Source organism: Pteropus medius, unplaced genomic scaffold, assembly GCF_902729225.1.
Source record: "Pteropus medius unplaced genomic scaffold, Ma_sr-lr_union100, whole genome shotgun sequence".
Classification (NCBI taxonomy): Eukaryota; Metazoa; Chordata; class Mammalia; order Chiroptera; family Pteropodidae; genus Pteropus; species Pteropus medius.
This window is the reverse complement of record NW_024342471.1, coordinates 22,125,982-22,142,166: the sequence shown is the minus strand read 5'-3', so window position 1 is coordinate 22,142,166 and position 16,185 is coordinate 22,125,982. Positions and strand designations below refer to the sequence as shown.

The window sequence follows — 16,185 nt, the reverse complement described above, 5'->3', positions numbered from 1 at the left end:
TCATGGTTTTAAAGATTATGTAACCATTTGGGGACATGTTTATAATACGACACATTTTAAAACACAGGATATGACATTGTAAATATGTAATAATTGCAGGTGTGACATTTTAGACGTGGGGGGAATGAAAAGAGATATACTAAAATACTGACATCAATGTCAATAAAAATATTTCTTGTTATCAACGTGGTCTTTCCTAATCTCTGCGTCATTTCTTATTTTCAGAGAATCAGATAAAGAAAGTAGTTCAAAAATATATTAAGGGGTAATCCGACAGTTGTAATCCAAGGTATTTAGTTACAACATATAGGTACAATCGTATTGTACCAATACAACTACAAGGATTGGATACAGGGACTCTCATCAATGTAATAGAGACAAAGCAGAGAAAGTCATGATGTAAACCCATAGCTCCTCCTGTTCCTAGCACAACGAAGCCCCAAATCCTTCACCTATAACATCAGTACAATGACAGTACAATAGAAGGTGCTGAGACAAAAATTAAACCCAGGTTTAATCATGATGCTATACTGTCCCTTAGTCAAGGAATGCAGTTAACCGTAGAAACAGATGCGGGTGTCTCGTCTGTGTGACCTGAGTGAATCACTTAATCTCTGCGTCTTAATCTTAGTAATGTAAATTGGTCAAAGAGATAATACCTATGGTCCCTCCCACTCAGCCCTCATCCCACTAACACTGGCTCAGCAGTTCTGTAGTTAACCGCAGCTGTAGGAGAATGTCCCCAGGGGCAGTCTTTGTGGGCAGTGCCCCACCCTGAAGAAACTTCTGGGTCTGTCTGCATCAGTGTTGGTATAAGGAGCAGAACTGGCATGGACGCTGGTACCAACAGGAGTTCAAATTCTCCTCAGTTCTTTACCATTTCTTTGATTCTGGACAACTTCTAACTTCTTAGCCTGAAACTTGGAGGTTCCTGAAACTTTAGATGTAGCTATTTACGCATGACTTAGAAAATTTAGCAACTCTTATTCTCCGGTCCAAAGGGAGCAGCCAATCATTAAATGTTGCCCCAAGAGTTAAATTAAGAATCCATTAAATGTGCTCAAGTTCAATTTCAGGTTCATCTCCCTTGACCGCACTGCTCACTTTCTTCATCCATAATATGGGGTCGCTAGGAGTAACTCATCCCTTGTGTATGTAGATAGTGCTTTGCCTAATGGTACCAGCTATTATTAAATATCCTACTATTAAGTCCAAACTCAGCATATTGCTTCATAGAGCCCATAATAATTCCTCTCAATGCTTCTATATTTCTACAGCCACATTACAACCAACCATGTTGACATGGTCAACTGATGGCTTTATTCTTCCACAGAAAAATCCTTATTTGGCTACAGAGCCAACACTATAAAAATACCAACGTTTGGAAACAAACCTTTATAAAACCAGCTTGAAGAGGCAGGACGCTCTCCCTCCCTGATTTATGTTAATGTTCGAAACAAAATATGTCGATTACGCAATTTATGTAGTTCACCAGGACCACTACTCTTAAATATTTAATGTAATTTTGCTACACAAGAGCAAACACCAGCACTTGCAAAGTGACACAGAAAAGTGGAAGTGAAGAAATTATCATCGTCACTCCAAATCAGCTTGACTTGCTCTGAAAATCTGACCCAGCTTCCTTCTCCCATTGGCTCAATCTGACCACTGCCTCTCATTACTGAAACTGCCGTATTTAAATATTTGAGCATATGAATCCAAACCTCACCTCTTTCTCAACTGGAGCTGCCACTGTTTCCTTGATCAATTTAATATGAAAAAGGCCATTTAATACTCTAATTTATGAGAGAGAGAGGGGTGTTGCTGACACCCTGAGTTATCGATGCTCTCAATTAAAACGACGTCAATGATGATCGCTGAAGGAAAATATATTTCATTCTAATCGTGAGGATGTCTTACGATGTTTTTGACAGAGTCATAATAACTATGCTAAGGTACAGGATGTCACTCATCTAGCTACCTCTCCTGCAAAGGGAAGTATATAGTGAAAGCAACAAATGGACAACTTTACATATGAATGAACATGATCTATCGCTCTCTAAAGTCTCAAAGGAAACAGAAAAGGTTAGTAAAAGATGAGATGTTTTTCAGGACAACACAATAAATATATGAGTGTGTGTCCTTATCATACAGAGAATGGATTTTCAATATATATATTAAATAAAATCAATTCACCAAAAAGTCTTATCCACCAACTGCTAGTCATTATCTCTGGTCAATTAGGGTCATTTTTTGTTTGTTTGTTTTACAAACGGTATGAATGTTCACTGTAAAATAAACAAATAGGTAAATAAACGCAAAAGCGTTAAAAAAAAAAAAAGAAAGAACAGAGTACGCACCTCACCTTACTTCTATCGGTCCCATGTTTGAGAAGCAGTTACTTTATAATACTTATTACCAGAAACCATTCTTTTATCATTTTCTATGCCCGTTATCTTTTACTGCCACTTGCTTTTGTTCACACTTCACAATACATCAGGACAATTTTCCAGAAGATATAGCAATGGAGCAAAGTAGAAGAAAGCGAAGCCTGAGGGCTTCACATTCATTAGGGGGTGATTTTTCACCTTTCAACAGATTATACCACCTGTCAACCTCCCGCTCCTCCATTTAAAAGATGCCTCTTTACCGACACCTTAACTATCAGAGTTTGGGAACAGATATTCAAAGAATGAAATGCCGGTATATTCTTCAAATTCAAGACTATTTAAACTGATACTTAAAACTGATAACAATCGTAGCCTTGGTCATGCAGTGAGACAGTTTCTCCACATTTTGGTTTGTGGTATTCACTCACTGATTCATTCAGGGTCCAGCATATAGCTTGTGGGGAGCTCGGCTTAAGAATCCGGGTGAACAAACAGCCAGGGTCTCCAAATGCAAACTAGAGGCTATGAAATGCACCACGTCGACCATTATGATTGACGCCATTGAACTGAGGAAATAAATCAGGGCAGGGTTAAGTGATGTATCCAAAATCACAGTGAGTCAGTGATGCAGAAAAAATCTGTCTGCCATTTCTCATAGAGGTTTATACTCTTAGTCACCAGGTTGTAGATTTTGCAGCTTAAAAATATGATTCCTAAGAAGCTAGAGCCTTGGAGAAATCATGAAATCTCTCTTGGCCTCAGTTTCCCCAACAGTAAAATACAGGGATCAGACGATTCAGTATCAAATCTCTTGGTACTATGAATGTCTATTTATTCTGGCCCTTTTCTCTTTTCTTTGGTTTCAAAACTTGAACCGATGTTATTCTTTTTATATGTTATCCCTTAAATTGAATAAAGTCTTCACTTGCACACCTCTCCAGGTCAAAGGATAGTAAGAAATATTTGTCAATAACCCTTATGGTCTCCTTGTTAGTCATTTCTCCGACTAATATGCCAATTCTTTGCTCAGTTTGAATCTTTAGAAGATAAAATGAAAAATGGCTAATTTCTAATTCCACGTGTCTACTGCTCATCTCAAATCACAGCTCTGACTTATGGGAAGCTGACCCATTATTTGAGTTAATATTAGAGCAATTAGTCCAACAAAAGGATTTTTTCATCTTTGACATATTCAACTTCATCTACCTCTGAAAAATGAGCTTCAGAGTTAAACACCAGGAAAATGTCCAGTCCCTTTGACATGCACTTTATCCCGTACCCATCTCTCTCCAATAGATTTAACTTCAGAAATTTATTTCTGTATGATAAAGAACTTTCTCAGTCCTGTGTGTAAAACTGTCAATCTCATTAAGAGGTAGTCCAGGAGCCTGGGGAAATGTACTTCTTTCTAAATTTTTAATCCGTCTCGAAACATCTGCCAGTCAGCTTACCGTCTGATAGTCCATTTATTTTACAAACGTTCCCTAGCAATTCGCAATCGCCCAATGAAACTGAAAGTTATGAAGAAAAAAAAAAAAAGAATGGCTCTTCTCTGTGGGCCACTTCATGACCCAACATCCTGTTCAGGAGTAAAGTGGAACCCAATCCACAGACAACGGCATCTTCCTCCCCTCTGGCGATAATAAGCTATAACCAGGATTCTTTTATGGTTGGTGTAAACAGGTACTCAAGAAAAAAAGAACTGTAATCAGGCCTTTCGAGCACAAAAAAAATAAATAAATAAAAGAGCTAAAGTAATATGTTTATACACCTTGCCTACTCTTTACTTGGAGCTTCTTCCACCCAGAGAAAAACGTAATCGATACTAATAATTCACCAAGTCCAAATCAATGTAATGAACTCATTAAGGTATCTTCTTCATTCATTCATTAGATGAATCTATTGACGAGATGAACCTCTTCAATAGATTCACTGCATTTTAACAACATAGCAAATGAAATAAATCACCAAACTTTCATCTTATGAAAATTAAATTAAACTCAAGAACCATTTCAGTTTTGAGAGCACTGGGTAGAATACAGGGGAAAACCATGGGCCAATGAATCAAGCAAATAAACAAACAAAACAAACAAACAAACAAAAAAGTGTTCTTAAAAAAAGATCTTGGATCTCTCGTTAGAAGGCTGAGCTAAAGCTCCAGATTTTCAATTACAAATCAGGTTGTTGCAAGGTGCAGATTCTGAGACAGAGATCTGCATTCTGGAAGTTTAATGGGAAATGTCAGGAGCAATGCCCAGGATGGAGTCAAGGGGTCAGGGTGGCTATGATGCGCTCTCAGCAATGTCCTCTGAAGGTCCCCCACCCCCACGCAGGAACCTGGATGCCTGCAGAGCTGTCCCCAACTGAGACAGTCACTGAGTGTGGGCTGTGCCCCAGGAAAGTGGCTTTGTTTGGGGCCAGGTACCTTTCTTCAGCAGCAGCAGTGAGCTCAACTGCAAGATGTCAGTTTAACACACTCCCAGCACCCTCCAGCTGCGGGGAGGGATGCTTCAGTCCTGGAAGAGTAGAGAGGGGATCTGGGAGGTACACGCCAATGCCCACTACACAGGTCTAGCCCAATCCCAGCCAACCACCTGCTGGGGACAGTTAAATAATCCCAGATGACGGTAACAAAAGGATTAGGTTCCTGCTAAGGTATCCTACTGGAATGTTGACAGGGACTTGGGTAAGAGCAAGGAGTGTCAGTCTCCTTCCCAGAAGGTCTACTGATCAATGAGGCACAACAGTAAAGCTAAGAGCGGGGAGGAATTTCTCCATTCATTCATCCATTCATTGAGCAAATAGCTATGGAACCTTCACTACATGGGGAAAAGCAAGCAGCATGGCAAGAACAAGCCGAGCCCTCGTGGAGCTCACAGGTCAGTGAGGGTAAAATGATCAAGACTTTACTCTCAAAACGTATATTTTAAAACAGCTGTGAACATTATGAAAAAAATACAGGGCAGCACTGTCCAACAGAATTCTCTACAATGATGGAAATATCCTATATCTGTGCTGTCCGATGCGGTAGCCGCTAACGCAATGTGGCTATTGAGTGCCTGATATATGGCTAGTGTGAACGAGGAATTGAATCTTTTGCATTTCATTTCATTTTAATTAATGTAAAGGTCCACGTGTGGCAAGTGGCTTCTCCCACCAGTCAGGAAAGCACCTCCAAAGCAATGACATCCCAGCTGAGATTTTCAGGATGAGAAGGAAGTAGAAATAAGAAGAAGAATTTTTTAATTAATGGAAAAGCACACGTAAGGGCACCAACAAAGGAAAGAGCTGGGCCGCTCGAGGAGCTACAGGAAGTATATTTGGCTTGAGCACTGATTTGGGGGTGCAGTGATTTGAGCACTGATTTGGGGGTGCAGTGATTCAAACAACCATTTGGGTGGTATGAGATATGGCAGGGTCTAGATCACAGACTGTCTTGACTGCGTTGCGGAATATTTACGTGTAAGGAGAAGGCATTCGGGAGTTTTAAAGTAGATGGAGGATAGGATTAGGTTTGATTTTTTTTAGGTGATCAATTTGATGTCAACAGAACAGATTTGAGAGTAGGAGACTGAGCCAAGGAACAGAGGTGAGAAGACATCCTTGAAAGGGGTGTGTGTGTGTGTGTGTGTGTGTGTGTGTCTGTGTGTCTGTCTGTCTGTCTGTCTGTCTCTGTCTCTCACGCACGCTCAGGTTAGGACTGGCAGAAACGAGTTCTCCTGAGCACTCTGGGTGGGAGCATACTCGGTACGACCTCTCTGAAAGAAAACTGCCTCTGTTTATCAAAACTGTAAATGCTTGTGCGCAACTCTGCAAAAGCAACTTGCTTTTCAGGATTTGTCTTAGAAACGCGGTATCATGTATGTGCATCTGTGTGCACCGCGATGGTACCACTTCACTGTCTGGTTAGCAAAAATTAGAAATTACCTTGAAATGTCCATTATTAGCTTGAACTAATTAAAGAAATGTGGAACAAACAAACAAAGTAACACTGGGAAGTCAAAATGTCTTGAAAAGTGGTCCAACGTAAGTTAAAAGAAAAGAGACAGTATATAACAACATTAAAGAATTTGGTCTACAGCCACGCCACCCTGAACAAGCCAGATCCCGTCTGATCTCGGAAGCTAAGCGGGGTCGGGCCTGGTTAGTACTTGGATGGGAGACCACCTAGGAAGACCAGGTGCTGTAGGCGTAAAAAATAAAAAAAAATAAGGGATTGTAAGCTGACAAGGTCCTTGAAATCTGTGAGGTCAACCAAGGGTTGCCTTGCCTAAAAAATTTTTTTAAAAGCTTTTTAAAAAAAGAATAATAACTCCCCCCCAAATGGAAGAATATGAACCAGTACATGGAAAACGAATTCCACATACACACGAACACATGCATTTTTATGTATAACTGTGCATCAATGTCTCCAAATACACAAAAACCTGCCTAGACTATAGCTATGTCTGAGGAAAATGTCTTCTTCACTCTACCCTTTTCTTTTTGTATTGTTTTATTTCTTTACCATGTTCATGTAACATAAAATACTATTTTAAAAGAATCGATATACATATGGTCATCTTTTGTTGTAGGTAGGATGGACCTTTTTTCTCTTTCTTTCTTTTTTTTGCCCCCCAGAAATTCGATTCTGCCTTTTGAAATCCAAAGTAAGCAATACATTTACAAAGCTATCTGTTTTCGTTTTGGGTCTGACACGTGTCATAGCGGTGAAATAGAACCCAAAGTTTTCTCTGCTATTTTCCACTGAGGAAGCCAACGGGGTGGGGTGGGGGTGGGGGGGGGGCTGGGCGGGGGCGGGGAGGCGTGACTTGGAACTAAAGAGAGACTATTTCGTGTGTCTGGCACGCTCTTCACATCCACAACTACGCTTCTGGCTCCAAGGAGGCCAGGTGGGGAGAGAAGGAGGTCAGACATTTATATCTCCATTTTACTGCGACGGAAGCCGAGGCGTGAGCAGTTCAGTGACAGGCTCCGGTCCCAGCAGATGGCCAGCAGCAGGACGGGGTAAAAAATCAGGCGCTTCTCATCCCGGCCAGGTCTCGCTTCTCCACGTGTTTGGCCCGCTCTGAGCGCGGCAGTGGGGATGCTGCCGCAGGGCTCCAGGCAAAATCACGCGAGAGAATTCCACCACGCTCTCGGAATTTCTTGGGGTGACGTGAGTAGGCGCACACGTCAGATGCTAGGGTGACTGTCTGTTTCATCATTTAATATGCAAAATGGCACCGCAGGGTTTCAATCGCGTACTTAAATGTGTATTGAGCACGTACTCTGTGCCCAGACACTATTCTAGCTACTGAGAATTCAGCTGTGAACAAAACAGAAAGAGATCTCACCCTCTCCATGTTCAAGGCCAGTAGAAGGAGCGAACGACAGAGAAACGGGTAATTTTAAAGACCGTGACAGTTGTGAGGGTTGATCCTGCAAGAGGCAGGAAGCGGGGGGTGCAGAGAACACCTGAGGGAGGCCACCTGCAGTTGGAGAGTCAAACGGTCTCTGCGGAGGAGACTTCTGAGCCAACGACTGAAGAGCGAGCACACAAGAGCACTGTGGATAAAGGGACGGTCAAGTGCAAACGACGGGGAAGAAAAAAGCTTGTCCCGGGAAGACCAGGAAGGAACTCATGTGGCCGGAGCTTAGAGACGAAAGAGAGGCTCGGAACTCCTCGTGGTTCTTAATATCATAAGTGGAATATTCAGAAATCGTTTCTAGCTGCATAAATAGACTGATAACCCCTCCTCCCAGCTGGACCCACTGGACGCATCTCACGAGACTGATCGAGCTAATAAAAATATTAGCTTATATCTTTTTACATATATCTTTTGACCCAAGGCATACCGATCGAATTTTCAATTTTACAAATTTATTTTTAGAATAAAAATAACGAACGGTCATGGTGAACATACGATTCGTCGTATCTTCTGGGTCAAAGTCCCCTATAGCATTACCCAGGAAGGTGCTGTTCTAAGAAAGGAGATCATCTTCTATGTATTTCTAAATCCTTATTTAATAACTTTTTTAAGTGGAGTAAAAAAAAGATTTTTATTCAACTTAAAACCACTCTTCCAAGAAAAAAAAGACTGCAAAACTAAAAAGATTCTAATCATAAAATTGCCAAGAACTCTGTCTCATACTTGAGAAAATCTATATACAAATCCATACACAAATGAGTCCGTTCCTCGCCTATTGGATTAGCAAGCCCTTGAAGAAGCTGTCAAAGCACTCTTGCAAGATGAGAGGATGAAAGGGACATTCTCACAGAGTGCCAGGGACACCCTCCAAGGGGACTTGGAGAAGCCTTTGTATGCGAAGATGCTTTGGGCAACGAATCCCAGTTCTAGGGATTGAGTCACCATCATGCTCACCCTTGGGTGAGAGGTGGGGTGGTCCGCGACAGTGTTTGTAACAGAGAAGGAGAGAAGGAAAGACGCAAATACTTCAAAACACATGCAGCTTGAACTCATATCCAGGCTCTGCCATGGACCGACCAGCTGGGTGACTTGGATAAAAACTTAACTCTCAGAAACTCAGTTTTATGATCTATAAAATGGGCACAAAAATAACACCTATTTCATGCACACAGTTAATAATAAGTAAACGCAAGGAAGGGAGGGAGGGAGAGACGGAGGAAGGAAAGAAGGAAAAATCAGCAAATAAGTATATTCGATATATTCATGCACTGAATCCTATCCACTTATTGAAAAGCATGATATGTTGCTAAATAAGAAATCATGAGCAGAAGAGTACGTGATTATATATTGCGTGCATGCGCATACACTCACGACTTTGATACATAGACTATTCTAGAAGAAACATTCACGGTGGTTGTTTCCGGGGAAGGGAACTAGATGATTCCTAGGGGCATAAACCTTGAACCTTTGAATTTCGTACCAAGTGTACATATTACCTATTCCCAAAAGCATCAAATAAAATTTAATTTTAAGGACATCAATTCAAACCTCCAGTGTTAATTGCTGTCTTCCCTGATACTGAATTTGCAGATTTGTATACCAATAGGAATTAGGAGAAATTCTAGAACATTCTACCACTCGAGAAGAGAATCGACAACGAAATCAGGTGGGACATAAGCGAAGCTTTCTACTTGCCTTCTTACATTTGAATATCTCATTGTATTATTCTGACCTGCAGGAAAATTGTTCATTCATTCAATCAGCAAATACTGAACACGGACTGTGGGCTAAAAGCCGAGATACAGCAAAGCACAAAACAGCCAAGGCCTTTGGTCTCACAGAACTTACATCCTAGTGGGAGAAAACATAACTGCCCCCCCCCAAAAAAAAATTAAGAAGAAAAATATCTGGCACAAAAATAAGAAAATTAATCTTTAAAAAATCCTATGCATACTCTTAGAGTGACATTCTAGAAGGGTCTAAGGGGAAGACGAGATATGGTGGTCAGGGCAGGTCATTTTGAGGCAGGAAGTAAAAAGCTAAAATCTGGATACCAAGAGAGAACCACCAGGCAGGAGAGAACCAGAGCTCAGCCAATCAGTGGAGAAGACAGATTAAGAGTGAGCCCTCCCCAGCGGCAAATCCCCCAGGAAATTTTGCATTTGAATTGACAGATGTTGAAGACCAGACTAATTTCATAACATGTAGGTTTGGGGCCACGACTGGTGAAATATAACTCAAGCTCGAAAGTGTGTCTTTTGCAAGAGAGCCAAAATAACTGCATATTGGCAGACCAAAAAAAACCTGGAAACTTGAAGAAATTGTTCCTATGAAGAGTCAGTTTTGCTGGAGGATTCAAAGACGCACGATTTCTTAAAGGTTTTTTAAACAAATTTCTTTTATTGAGTTAATGTGTGGCGCTAAGATAATAAAATGCATTTTAGGATTTTAATTGCTTTCCTAAACAGTGAAACTTATAAGTAAAAGGTTTGAATTCAAAGTAGTGTTTTAATTTAATTTGAGTTAGTTCATTCATAAGACAGACTAATTTCTCTTTCAATTAACCACTGAAGTATTCACTGTATACATGAATAAAGGGAAGCTAAGATAAAGGTTTAGACAAATTTGAGATAAATTTATGGTTTTGGGGGGAGTTGGGATGAGAAGTGACAAATACACCTATGGAGATATTATATGGAAGTTCCTTAAGACAATAGTATTAAATACAAGGGATATTTTTTTCCTTAGGACCCACATGCCAAAAATATCTAGACATATTTTAAAAACTGTCAAATATCAAGAGTTAGAAGACGAACAATCCATTTAGAAAACAGGCATAAAACGTGAATAGGCATTTTTCCAAAATGTAAATACAGATGCCAAATAAGCACGTGGAAAAAGGCTCAACGTCACGCACGGCCCATGAGGGAAACGCACATTAAAACCACAATGAGATATGGATAAACACATCAGAATGTCTAAAATAAAAAATAGAGATGACACCAGACAGCAGTGACGACAAATTCTGGCAAAGATGCAGAGAAACTGGATCACTCATACGTTGCTGGTGTGAACGCGACATGGTAAAACCACTGTGAAAAACAGTTTGGCAGTTTCTTAAAAAACTAAGCAACTATCAATACAACTCATCCACTGCTCTCCTGGGTGTCGACTTAGAGGTATGAAAACTTAACGTTCACTCGAAAACCCTGTACACAATGTTGATACCAACTTTATGCATAACAGCCCCAAACTGGAAACCAGCCCAAAGGTCTTTAACAGATGAATGGCTCAACAAATTATGGAACATCCACACCATGAAAACAGCAAGCCCAAAAGGTTACACACTCTATGGTTCCATTTATAAAATGATCTTGAAATGATAAAATTGTGGAAATGGAGAACAGGGTGTGGTATATCACTATGCATTATTTCCCACAACGGCATGTGAACCTACGATGACCTAAACATTAATAACTTTGCATTTAAAAAAAAATGAGGCAATGGTTCTTAACCTTTTGGAAGGTGTAGAGGGTGGGAGATGAGAGAGCCTGGGCCAGGGTGGTCCAGACCCCTGCAAGAATCTGGTAAAAGCTATGGAGCATCACCTGAGGATAATCACCTGCCTCATCAATCCAGAACCTGCTCAAGGACTCCACTTAAGAACATAATACACACAGCTAACATGCATGTTCTCTGGGATCCAGGCCATGGACAGGCTTAGAACACTAGTAAAATAAAGACAGTCCCCCACCTGCTTTGTAAAAATCAGCAGCGAGCTACTTATCCAAAATTTAGCCATCTGTATTCTAGAAAGAAGCTATTTTAACTTCAGCATTCACACATATCTGTGGCATTTCTAAACTCACAATTTCATTTTGAAATTCACAGAAACAGGGGGTTGGCAGGAGGAAGGCATCGTAATCTCTTTCTGGCTTAGAATCTCTAAAGGTTTATTTGCACCCAACTGGAATCAAATTCCTAGAGTGAGAGGAAAATCAGAATCGCCCATCTCATTTCAAAAACACAGAGCAGGGAGAGAACGGAAGATATATCTTCTCTTCAATATTTGACCTGTTACTCAGACTAGCTCACCCTAAACATAGTGAATATAGTAAACTCCAGTTAACAGTGTAAGTCCAAAATTAGACTCTTAGTTCTTGGAGGATGTTGTCTGTACCTGTCTTATTTAAGGTGGTTTTTCCAGAGCTTCACACTAGTAGGCACTTAATAAATAATTTGATGAATGATAAAATAAATGATAGCAAATATATCCCAAATGAAAAGTAAATTCTTAAAATACCGAAGGTAATGATTCCCCAACAAAAATTACAAAACTGCGTAAAAATAAATATTTCTAGCCATCTAATGAATACAATTAAAAAATACATCGGCAGATGTGGGGAAAATCATCACATCAGTAATTTGGTTTATGTCTATACACAAAGTCCCTAAATTGGCCATTCTTTGCTTAAATCAGATTTAAGGATGACTATTAAAGGCAGACTTTATGCGTAATTAATCACATCATCCACATAGGCCACCGAATGAAGGTGACTAAAATACTAGCTGGAAAACACTTTGGACATGAAAACTGGTGAAACTGTGTGGTTTTGACGTAGGCCTGCGCACTCAGGCTATCTGACAATAAATTTCCCTAACAGCAAAGTGATCCCCAATGCCTCTTTCTCTTGAGGAAGAAAACCACACTTCCTATATCTCACAGAATGGCTGTACGTGTTGGTGTGTGCGTGCGCGTGTACATATACTGGTGTGCACTCATAGTATATGATGAATTTATTCTATCTCTATGAGTTTTATATTATAATTATAACTTTTGTCATGGTGCCATAAAAAATGTAGATTCCTGATCATCCATAAATTCAACATCCCTAAATGAAATACAAAAAAAAGCCTCTTTGGCATACTGGGTCAGGTGAAACCAAGAAACGAAGAGGTAAAAAAAAAAATACTTCTTTGTAAAATCTGGTCATTAACTAAACCGATTTTTTCTATCCATTCTTTGCCACCCAGGAAGACCCCCCAGATGAACAGAAATACCCCCTTGTCTGATGAGCTCACGCAAACCAAAGTTACATGGAAATGACTTTTTCTGGCCTTGACATCTTTGTCATTTACCTAAGGAGCATGAAAAATCCCATGAGGGAAAATACTCCTTCTATACCTCAGCACCAGTGCCAAACACTATTTGTCCTTGTGTGTCAATTATTCCACAGATACTAAGTTTGTTTTCTGAACTAAAGAGCCAGTTCTTTGCGGATGAGAGCTATTTCAGCAGAAGCAGTGACAACAGTAACGGCCTGAGTGTCACTGTCCTCTAGCCACGTGCAGTAAGAGTGAAAACAGTAATAAACATTCATTGGGTTTCCACTGTATCAAGCATGTGTTAAGCTCTTTTTATGAGGATCATCTATTAGGTGGGTTTTATGAGTCTCCCTATTTCTATAGGAGACTGAGGCTTACAAATGTTAAATAACTCATCAAAAGTCACCTACCCGGTCGCTGAATTGGAATCAACTCATGTCAGTCTCGTGTCAGAGAATATGCTTTTAAACCAGTACGTAGTGATGGATTCATTCATTCATTCAATACATCTTCATCGAGCGCCCGCCTCTGTGCTGGGCACTGTTCCAGGCACTGGGGTTCGGCTGTAATATAATTAAAAGATAGAGAATTCCCAGCCTTCGCGGAGCTCTCTGTGTTATCTGGGGATACGCAGGCCACTACATGATGGAGGTGATAAGTCCAGAGAGAAAAAAGGGAAGGGATGGGAGGGGAAGGAAGAAACAAGATCGGGTGTCTGGAAGGCTTCAGTGAGAAGGTGGCATTTGAGGCAAGGCTGAAAGGGGGTAAGGGAGGGAACCAGGAGGAGATGGGGGGTGGGGGCGGAATGGCATTCCAAGCAGAGGGGACAGCAATAGAAAAGGGTCTGAGTCAGCACAGGGCCTCAGAGCTCACTGTAAAGCTTTTACCCTGAACTGCGGGGAAAGCCCTTGGTGGCCTGAGCAGCCAGGGACACACGTTAGGAGGTTATTGCAACATAACAGGGAGGACGGGATGGGGGCTCGGACCAGGGTGGCAGTAGTGAATGGTGTGAGATAGTCAGATTCTAGATATATTTCAAAGACAGAGCCCACGAAATCTCCCGATGGATTAGTTGTGGGAGCAAGAGATAAGGGAAGGAGAGAGAGAAGACAGGGAGTGTGATCGCCTGCTTGCTTGCTGCCTTGACTTTTACCAGGGCAACTAAAATGCTGGGGTCTCTAATGGCCGAGATGCAGACTCCAGTAGAAGCCGGTCTGCATAAAACAATCAAAGGTCTGGATGCATTAAGTCTGAGGCATCAGACCTCCGGGCGGAGATGTGGGAAGGACAGGACAGGAGGTCCTTGGTACACAAAAGCATAGAGATGCTATTTAAAGGCGAGTCATCGAGGGATTGAGTGTAGACACAGAGAATAAGTCTGAGGCTTGGACTGTAGACAAGACACAGCAATTACTGATTGGGAAATTCTCTTAGTTGCAAAGGAAGAAACCAAGAGAGGACAGTTCAAATGTGCTATGCAAGCCACATACTCAGCCGGGTTAATGATGTGCCAATCGCCCGATTCGTCGGTCATCCAAGAATAAACTTTGAGGCCCTTTCGTGAATTAGCCAAACAATTGTAGACAGCTGCTCCCCCTCCCCTCCCCACAGCCTCCCAAATAGTAACGTGGACATTCCTGAACATTACCAGGGCAAAGCTTGAGACCTCTGTGAACCAATGGAGATTAAGCTGGAGAATGAATATGTAAAGATACTGAGACTTGAGTTACACTAGTTGAATTACATTAAGCTTTGCTACGTTTAAAGAAAAAAGTCAAGACAGATTTGATTGCTTAGTCATTTTAAACTGTTTAGGATCTCAACTGTACATAACCACTTACCCGCGACCCATTGGAATGGCGATGGTCTTAGAATGCTTCCTGTCCCATTTAAAAATCACTTAAATGGATGCAATTTGTAAAAGTCTCACCCAATGAGAACGTCTACCATGCATAAACATCTATGCCTTTGGACACTTCGAGAAATAAAGATAAAGAAATCAGTAATCCCTATATCCTCCCACTAGTCGTAACTCATCCCCGATTACATTAAAGAAATAACACAGTCAGAATCAATGCTGTACGCTTTCGCTGCATTGTCAAAGGCATCTTACTGAATGCTCCCAACATAACGAAAGAGCGTTCGCTGTACAGATTGGAAAACCAAGGCCGAGAGATGGCAAGGGCCACAGAACTCACGAGGAATAAGCAGAATCTATTCTCTTCCTCTTTTCTCAAATCCGAGGGAGTATTTCTTGGCACTGCAGCTGCTCGCCACGAAATGTTGTTTTCTTGTTTAATTATAAACCCTCCTAAACATGGTTCTAATCCGCAGACACTTGTCTGGATTCCATTAATAAAATCACTATGTCATATCAGTGCTTAAAGAGGCTTATGGATTGCAAAGTCACGCGTTCACTCTGTAGTTCAACGCCTATTTCGACGTGCACTTGATGAGTGCCCGCTCTGTACCAGACGCCGTTCCCTACCTCTCCCAGACACTTAATGCGTGCTGCACGCTGTTCTAGGCTATGTGCAGCCTAGCTGGGTCCATTAGCATTTCTTTCTTTGGACAGAAGGTCCCTATACCATTTCCCTGAGACATTCTTCACCTGTAAGACATTACTTACAGCCTCCATTTAAAACTTTAGTTGGCACTATCTTCTGACAACTCTGTAATCAACCTCCTTGGTCTGTGTAGACAAACTATATCATGAGAACACTTTTTAAAAATTAACTGGTGATGACACCAATGTTAATAAGTAGGATCGGATTTCTTTGATTATATTTTTGACCTTTTCTCTCCATGAGCAATGACCATCATTCAACAGATATTCTAAAATGTATCCGAGTGTTCACACAGACAATGAATAAATCTTGAGAACGTATACTCACTGCTGGCATCCAAAATACTGTTAAATATAAAATGAATGCAAACTAAAACTATTTTTCTCTTCCTTCTGCTTCAAATACCTGTCCATAAACACTGGCATGCACATAAGACTATATTGTGTCAGCTGTAATACTACAGAAAGATAATCTCAATTACCATAAGCTAGAAAATTATGGTAACTACTCTTTCAAATAAATCACCATGTGTCACAATTTGGCATAAACCCTGATCCTTATGAATAATTCACAGTTTGAGCATTAATAATGCATGTCTTCTTCCTGTTGGAATGCTCCTGACACAGAATGGATATCTCTTAACAATTTCCTCAGTTGACATGATGGAGTAAATCTAAAATTAGACTGGTGTTTTTTAAAGCTCCCTTTAAT

At 40.8% G+C, this 16,185-nt stretch overlaps 1 protein-coding gene and 1 non-coding gene across 3 annotated transcripts in view; one reads left to right on the top strand and one right to left on the bottom strand.

Moving 5' to 3' along the window:
• Positions 1-16,185, bottom strand: part of DOK5 (docking protein 5) — a 127,023-nt gene that overhangs the window by 108,748 nt on the left and 2,090 nt on the right. The gene's annotated exons all lie outside the window — the stretch shown is intronic.
• Positions 6,464-6,582, top strand: LOC120604191 (5S ribosomal RNA). The gene has a single exon (XR_005653265.1). It is a non-coding gene; the product is annotated as a 5S ribosomal RNA (ribosomal RNA).